This window comes from Clupea harengus, unplaced genomic scaffold (genome assembly GCF_900700415.2).
Source record: "Clupea harengus unplaced genomic scaffold, Ch_v2.0.2, whole genome shotgun sequence".
NCBI lineage: Eukaryota > Metazoa > Chordata > Actinopteri > Clupeiformes > Clupeidae > Clupea > Clupea harengus.
In genome coordinates this window covers 79,172-88,626 of record NW_024879662.1, presented here as the reverse complement: position 1 = coordinate 88,626, position 9,455 = coordinate 79,172, and the positions used below count along the sequence as shown (strand labels likewise).

The 9,455-nt window shown below is 41.0% G+C and overlaps 1 pseudogene; it reads right to left on the bottom strand.

Moving 5' to 3' along the window:
- Nucleotides 1-8,047: 8,047 nt before the first annotated feature.
- LOC116219573 lies at nucleotides 8,048-9,455 on the bottom strand (annotated as a pseudogene).

Genomic DNA, 9,455 nt, shown 5'->3' with positions numbered 1-9,455 from the left:
TATAGACTGTAAAAAATAAATAAAAAGGTTATATGACATCTGTGTTAATGCATAAGTGGGGACTTAAAGTTGATACCAGTGCCATACTATTCCACACGGCTAGATCCAGTAGCACTGTCTGAATGTTTACAAGCAGTAGTGGCTGCAGCCTTGGCGGTGCAGGCCTCTGCTCCTATTGTACTAAACAGACACTTACACTGAAAGTTCCACATGCTTATTTCTTTTAAAAAAAAAATGTATTCTTTGTTTGCTCACTCAGCCTCATATCAATATTGAGCGCTGCGTGACATTTAACCCAGTTACACTTTTACTTACAGCAGAGAACAGATAAAACTATGGCAGCCAGAGCTGACCTACAAGATATGCCTTTTCCAGAAGCTGATTTAACTATTGTTTGTTGATGGTTCAAGCAAATAAACCTTGAACACATAGCCACTACTTCCCACACTATTCCGCACAAGCAGCAGAACTGATTTCCCTGATTGCGCATACACACATGCAAAAGACCCGGTTTCATTGGGAAACCAAAGAGCAGACAAGGCCACAAACCAGGTTGCACTACAACAACCATCAGACACGTACACAATTGAAGAATTAGATCTCACAATACTAAAAGATATGCTGTAATATTGAGCCATGGTGAAAACATGCCTCAATAAGTGGGGATAGTAAGCATATATTTATACTTCTTATTTATATTTCATGAGAAAGATGTTTAATCATTCATTATTGATTTTATTGAGTTAAATCCCAACGAAAGAAAGAAATATTGTCTAGCCATAGACAATCACTGTTCATACAACCCCCAGTCAGCCGGACTGGTAGAAAAGAATGAACCAAACTATTAAAAGCTAATTGAGAATCCAAGAGTGAAATTAGTGAAATTAAGCATGCATGTTGTTATCACTGTTTGAAATGATGTATGGAAGAATCTACACTGCCTCAGCACTCAAACCATTTGCTGAAACAGACCAAGAGATTGAATATACATTTGCAGAATTTATGTCAAAGATGATGTCGAAACTAAATGCTCTCAGACTTCTCTCCCCTACACAGGAACACTGTGAGGCTGAATTCAAGGTTGGACCAGGAGATTGTGTCCTAAACAACAGCCTCAAAAGAAAACACTGCCATTCGCCCAAGTGGGACAGACCATAACAAGTGCTACTGTCAACACCTACCGCAGTCAAAATAGCTGATCATCTTTCTTTGCTGTTTCCAGGGTGTGCCCACTGTGACAGAAGACCAGCCTACAAAGGGGTTTAGATGTTTAGATTCTATTCGTCTCAACCGCTGGCAGAAGATACAGTACTGTCCTGGGGGATTAGAACCTAGTGGAAATTGTGGAGTAGAAGGTCTCTTCCTCTGCAAGGTCATGGGAGGTTACGGAAAGCGGGCCAAAGGATGTGAGGGACTCTTAGCACTCTTAACGACTGTAGGATTTTACATTGTTGGTCTATTAACATACTTATGGATGAGACAGCAAACACAGGCCCTAGACGAATATCCACGATGGGACCTGGCTAAAGATCATCCCTGGTGGAAATGGGTAAATCAGACCGTCAGAACGCAAGTACCCACAAGGTGACTGTTTAGTCTGTGCAGGGCCCAGGGTGCCAACCAAACCACTCCTGACAACCTCTGTACCTTATGACATAGATCACTGCGACAAAGAATTTAGAGAAACTGAAGCCTGGAAGAAACATGACAACTTACTCTTAGCTATCAAGTGCACGTGTGAGATGTGCCATCCAGCAGACACCTCGTGTCGTAGAAAAGAATGTTCATATCTTCCTGCCCAATGTAACTACATACAACAGCCAATGTGTTCTGCAGAATGTTTGCTGATGATGGGAAATAGGGCGTTTAATGATACAGCTATACAGCATGACTGTTCACATTTTAACAGGCCTACATGCCAGACAATGCTGCTCCACCTCCACACATTATAAGAAAAGATGCTCTGTTTGAATGCTATTTAAAACCTGGGGAAAAGAACGATGCACACCTAGGACACTGGACACAATGTAAAACCATTACACATGTGATAGATAATGGGAAAGAAATACAGTTAAATACTTCCACTGAATGTAGAATAGCGGGGATGTGTTTGAATGGCAGACTTCTTGAAGTACAGGATATAGCCATAGCTGATATGTGGGATGGTGAATTAAGAGCTACACTGCCTGTGGGTTGGTCTGGGCCTTGTGCTAGAATAATGTTGGTACAACCTTTTCAGATTACCCCCAGGTCCAAGACTCATCAGTACCTGAGGAACGTTCCAATGCATTCCGTACGAGGGAGGAGAGAAGCAGGGGATGACAGCGGGATCTGGTTCGATGGCCTGGGCATTCCCTGATTGCATTCCAGACCACTACAAAGCCTTGAACCCAGCAGCCAATGGCCTGGCATCTACCCTCTGCCCCTGGTGCGTCATCGGAGCACACACAGATTGGATTAACTTCCTTTACTACGCCGAGATGAAGTTCCAAAACCTGACCACAGACGGGACTACAAAAGATCAGAGAAGAACTACACGCCAACTCCAGGTTAACGCGGCAAAACACAACTGCGAAATTCTCACTGCCATGAATGGAGGCATTCGTGTCATGCTTGGTACTGACCAATGTTGCACATATGTCCCTGATAACACCCGAGATGGGAAAGACTTAGATCTGATCCTACAAAAGATGCAAAAAGTTGTCCAACAGAATGCCTGATGGGGAACAGGGCCTTCAAGGACACAGCAAAGAAACCTTGTTTGAATGTTATCTGAAGCCTAGGCGAGCTAATGACACACACAGTCGACACCCACTATGTTGGCCTACAAATGCAAAGTATTCAAATGTGTGATGAGAAATATGATGACATTTTAAATGATTGACTTATGATGATATGGAGTGATGCTCAGTAATGATCTCTGTTCCGAAAATCCATGTGATGAAGCTCAGAGTGATGATTTTGAAGTTATCCATTGAAATTGATAATTGACGAATTAAGAAAGATGATTTGTGATTTTAATTGTGATTCTGAATTATCCATTGAAACGGATAAAAGGAGGGACTGATGGAGATAATTTCCAAACACTGTTAATGACTTAAGAATATAATAATCAAGTGCCTTGTATTATTAATTACCTTATATGAATCATGTACTTATGTAAGCAGGAACATGGCTTTTCTGTGTTTCTGCGTGTGTGTAACTTAGAATATTAGGTGCCACTTAGTCTGCACATGTACAAGAGCATGTTTAGACCAGAAGTGATAAGAAGGGTTGAACTGTGCTTCTTCCGACCTTGCAAAACTTCCATCCTTGCCTCGGACATCAGAAATCCACCACGTGGTTTTCCCTGCTGAACGCTCAACTTCTGTCTATATAAATATTGTGCGATGTGTTTATCATTGCTTCACTTTCAGCCTTGTGCTGGGAGTGAGCCCGATTGCAATTGTTGTTTGTCTAATAAATATACTTATATGCAGCTCCGGAGTCCTGAGGTAACTAGGGTGAATTTTCACCTATCAATTATAATTTTTTTGTGTGTGTTTATCTAAACACTTACTAAATAGAAAAATGTAAAAACAAAATGAAATAAAACAATTAATAATAATGACACCAGCAATAATAAAAACAATAAAAGCTGTAGTTATAACTATATAGCTTTCCCCTACTCTAGGGAGGGCAGGGGTATTGTATTAAGACCAAAGGTGATCTCCGCAGAGATGAGTCTTTACTTTTAGAACAAATTTGAAAATGGCAATCAGTATTTGCACTGTGGCAAATAAGAAACAAGCAAGGCACCTGGATTCCCTACTTAACAAATAGAACCAGGCTACTGCTTGGCTTGAATGCATTCAGAAAATACGGAAGAGTATTACTAACGCAACCAGTAGTTTTAGGATAAATAAGCTAATCAAACAAGTCAAATTGGTCCAATCCAACCTAGCCGGTATGCAGGTGGGGGAGCAGGTTAGTTCTGTGTACAGTGGCAGTGTCTAAGCTGTAAAAGCAGTCACATGGTCACATGGAGAAGGAGGAGACAAATGTGCTGGTCCTCATGCACATCCCTCATGTAGGCCTCAGTGTAGATTAGAAAATGTCCCTGTCAACACACAGGTGCACCTCCCTCAGGCTCCCTCTCTAACTTTGGCTATGTGAGGTGTGCGTGTGTGTGTGTGTGTGTGTGTGTGTGTGTGTGTGTGTGTGTGTGTGCGCATGTGCAGGTCAGTGGTGGACGAAGTACACTAACTACGTACTTAAGTGAAAGTATAGATACCTTGTGTAAAATATTACTCCAGTAAAGTGGAAGTATGCACTTTGAATTTCTACTTAAGTAGAAGTATAAAAGTATTTGCCTTCTTATATACTTAAGTATTAAAAGTAAAAGTACCTTGATGAATTATGGTTCTAATGGCCTTTTATCATTTTCACATCAAAGCTCCTGCTCAATCAACTGATATAAGATGAAAATACTATGCCACTCTTTAAATAGTTGTCTTACATTTTTCTATTAAAAGTATAAGCACAAAACATTGAAAGCTATCTATTGCCATTAGGTAAGACCAAGTGGTTATGAAATAACAGCACTAGAGAACAATTATTCATTTTACATTTATTTGTAACTTAGTTGCACATTTAATTATAAAAAAAATGTGGAGTAAAACATAAGCTCCTTTACTATATCACAGCTGTATGTCTGTGTTACCCTTAAACTCATTAATCCTGATTTATGTTTCAAAGTACCGAAGACTGTAAAGAAGTATGTAGTGATATTGTATTGTGCTTAGGCAGGCAGAGAAGACACTCAAAATACAATGAGTCCTTCCTTTCTTCCAATTCAAAAAGTTTGCCTAAATAAGGCCAAGGGTGTTCAGGCAAGTAAGTGTCAGCCGTTTCTTCCATCATTTCCATAATTTATGTAGCGTTAAGTAAGCATGAGCATAAAACATCCTCAAAATGCTGCAGCGGGGTTGTAACGAATTCCACGTAGCTCGCGCTCAACGAACGAACGAAACTGGCGAAACCGAAAGGACTTCAGAGCAAATCGCGCGCTGAGCCCTGATTGGTGTGATTGTGCAATCGCTTTGACTTCTCATAATTTGATTCGCTTTGGTAAAAAGGAACGAGAGGTTTTACTAAATGTAATGGAGTAAAAAGTACGAATTTTCACTTTGAAATGTAGTGGAGTCAAAGTATAAAGTCTCACCAAATAGAAATACTTGAGTAAAGTACAGATACATCTATATGTTACTTAAGTACAGGAACGAATTACATCTACTTCGTTACTGTCCACCACTGGTGCAGGTGCAGGTGCAGGTGCGTGTGTGTGTGTGTGTGTGAGAGTAATTCACCTCTTAGCTCGCCACACATCCTAATACATCAGCACTAGGGATGGGAATTGATACGATTTTAACGATTCCGATTCCATTTTTCAATTCTGCTTATCGATTTGATTCCTTATGGATTCTCTTATCGATTCTCATTGGGCAAGGTGAAAAAAAAGCCTACAAACAGGTTTATTAACATTCATTTTCTTATATATAATATTCTGTGAATAGATGATGCACAGCATAAACAGTATGTATGTATAAATGTACATATTTTAAATAACCAAAAACAAACCTAATAGGTCAACAAACTCTCAAAGTTAAGGTCCAGAGACCCATAGCCTAGGGCAGGGGTTTTCAAAAGCGGGTGCCGCATGCTCAGGGGTGCCACGGAATGGCCCAAGGCTTGATCATTTAATGTCAATTTCAAAATTAATTTTATTGTAATTATATCAATTAACATTTTATTTGCAGCACAAGCAACAAATAGGCTAGGGATCCTTTTCCTTGATGGGGTGCCAGGAGGTCCCCAGAAAGAAAAACATAATTTGTTTTGACTATAATTCCAACCATAAGTAACAGAATGTATGACTGATTTGGTAATGGGTTTCATACAATTTTTGTAATAAATCATCTTAACTCAAAAATCTTATCAGATGGGGGCGCCTGGAAAAGAATCGTATCAAATGGGGATCCATCCCTAGTCTAATTTGTGGCAGTTTAGGGGTCCTTGATATACAAGAGTTTGAGAACTGCTGTGCTAAATAATATTTGAACATGCCAATTACAGGGCTGTGTATTCACCTTGAACCAAAAATAAAACTGACATTAACAAATAGTGAAAGCTGGTTTACACAATGAAACAAATGGCACTAACACAATAGACAGGGTCTGGAGGAGTTTACATTCGATATTAACAGATGAAGCGCTAACGTTAGCGCGCTGCTGTTGCTTGGTTGAGATTCATTAACATTATCGTCACTCCGTATCGCATCAAAAACGACATTCCTGCAAAGTTATTGCATGCTGTGTGGACAAATGTTTCTGCATATTGGTACTATTTCCCCCTGTTGACAAAATAGACGTTTTGGCAAGCAATTGAAAGTGGCCCTGTGATCATCTTTTCGCGTGGAATATAACCACACTTTTAAACGCCTCTGCCTAGACGCCATGTTGGCTGCGGTCTAAACAAAACAAGGCTGCGTGCCTGTGACGTCGATTCCAATAAATCGATCCACTGGGAACCGGTTCTCAACAAGAACCAGCTCTTGATTATCATCCCTAATCAGCACCATCTTCATGCACAAAAGGCAAACAGCTATAGAAATGTAAGCCCCACAGTTTTCTTCCAAATAAAAATAATATCTGTCTGCAATGAGTTACTTTAGTCTCAGATGTGACCTCTCACTGACAAGTCTAGAAACGAGGTCAATCACCCATGCAAAGAATGACACTACAGTATCCTCGCTAAGGATCCACAAAGCTTAAGATGTGTCTCGCTACTTTAAAAAAAGATGAAAGGAGAGTCTGGGGAACCAAAAAGAAGAGGGTATAAAACAAATAAGGTTTTTTTTTTTCCCACATGGAAAGGATATGTTAAAAAAAAAACATCCACACTTGTCATGTACAATACTTGCATGATAAATCTGTTGTAAAGAGCTTCTAAGTACTTTGCACAGGTCATAAATACAATCCTTGATTGCTGCCTTCCACCAGTTAAAGCACATGTGTCAAACTCAAAGCCTGTGGGCCAGATCCGGCCCGCCTAGCGATGTCTGCGCTGTCTGCAGCCTCATCACCTGAAGTCAAAGTTTAGCTTGTCTCTGTCTCTCTCCCCCCCAAAAATGGCCAATATTGGCAGAATATATTTTTACCTATGTAAAGGGCAAAGCTGTTTGTCTTGTGCGGAGCCGATGTGGCTGTAATGAAATCATATAATTAAAGACGGCACTATGAAACTGCATGATAAAAGTTTGCGACATCGTGTGCCCTGATAAAAGGCAAGCATTTTTAAATGTGAGCCTGAGCAGAAACACCGTTGCTGATTGTGTATGTGACCTTGCCACCGATCTACAACAACAGCTGATGGGAAAGGGAAAATATTTCATCGCATACTCCCTTGCTGTGGATGAGAGCAGCGACACATCTGATACTGCCCAGCTGTCAATCTTCATCCGTGGAGTGGACTCGACTCTGTGCGTTATAGATGAACTTTTGGGATTTAAATCAATGCATGGCACAACTACGGGGAAAGATCTCTTTGAAGAGGAATCCAAATCTGTAAATGAAATGGGGCTGCGTTGGGACAAACTTGTTGGACTGACCACAGATGGAGCGCCTGCGATGTGCAGAAAAGAGAGGCATAAGAAATGAACGCCTCTGATGTTTATTTTATTTTGAAATTTGATCTCTGTGTTTATAGGCAATAACTAAAAGGCCTAAGCTTTAGGCTGCTTGTCCCAGATTCAGTAGGCCTATGTTAAACTTAAGTTCATGTTTACATATGAAAAAATATATTATATCTTTTTTTTTCCAATGTTTTGAATATGTCCGGCCCTCATCTTGGGTGCAGTTTTTATTTTGGCCCTCTGTGTATTTGAGTTTGACACCCCTGAGTTAAAGCAACATTATGTAACAGTTTTACCTGAAAATAACACCTTCAAATTCATTTTGGTGGTACAATGACTTGTAATACGGAGAATGGTGTCTGTTCCACTGCCACAGCATGCCTGGTATTGCACTATGTAACTTTGGTGAACAGGGCACGAAGAGTATGATGTGCACAGTTCAAGTAATACGTATCCTAAGAATGAACAATTACCCTTTTATTTCGTAGAGTTCCTCAGCAAGTCACTGTAGTGATTGTCCAACTGACGTCTTCATGCGCAAATAATGTTCCAGGCATTTAAGTACAACATCATCAACTTCGGGGTCAAATTTGTTGGCGAGCAGATGGTGCTGGCTTAGTATCCACTTGAGATCCCCAGCACCATACACACATACTTCTCTTCTATACATACCATCACACGGAGGATAGGGTGCCCCTTTCCTTATGTCTCCTTCCAGAGAAACCCACTTCACCAGACGGGCTATGGAGTTCAGGTCCGTCATGTCCGTATTTGTTGTTGGAAGGGCTGGACCCTGGCAACCTGGCATGCGCTGAAGAGATGCCCCAAAGGTGCTCATCTGGACTGTATGTGTCCTTCGCCCACTTCAAGCAAAGCTTTAGCCTCTGGCTTTTAAAACAAGTGCTCCACAAACTCTCTCGACAGCACAAAGTAAGCATTTCCAGAGAACATTGGGCTACTTGATGGGAGGGGGGCTCTTCTTAATGCCAAGTCCGGATGACAGCCAGACTCAGTGACATTGTGGTGGTATCCCATCGAGCTTTCTTGTACTCAGGAGTTGCCTCAGACTCTATGGAGTTCTTTCCATTTAGCACTTTTAGTGCTCGCACCATCTCTGTGTTGGTTGTGATGGGGAAGTCAGTTCCACAGGTATTGATAAGGTACTTCCACTCAACAGTCGAGTTCAACAGATCATTCATGCAGTTCAGGTTCAGCTTGGACTCGAGACCAAGTGGCATAAACAACCCTCTCCAGTTTGCTTGCCACAAACACATTTGGAAAACAAAAACAATGGCTTCCGCAGCCTTCATGAATTTTCTGGAGACTTCTTGTCCACATGCACACAGTACACATTCTGTGGTGTGTACACAGCTCTGAGGAGCCTCTCAAACATCTCGATCTTCTCATGGATCACCATGGAATAGGCAATAGGAAAGTCCCTCTCTTCTCCACTGCGAGCTACGGTTAGAAACCCCCTGTCTTTGATGTAAGCACTGCAATCCTTTGTTGAATTGAGATAGAAAGACTCTGGCAAAGCGACACGTCTTCTCTTCTTCAGAAGTCTGCTGAGGTCCTCCTTATTGAGTTCTTCCACATCTCCTCGAATGATTGCTGAGCATCTGTATTTCCCCAGGTTCCCAGTCTGTACCTTCTGTTCCTCTGAAGACCTGTCTTTAGTTTTTCTCTGTTTCGAGGTCTTCCATAAAATAAAAGTCAGACACATCAATATCATACACATAGTTTTCAGTGTCTTTTTTGTAAAATGTTTTCTTACCAGAGCCAT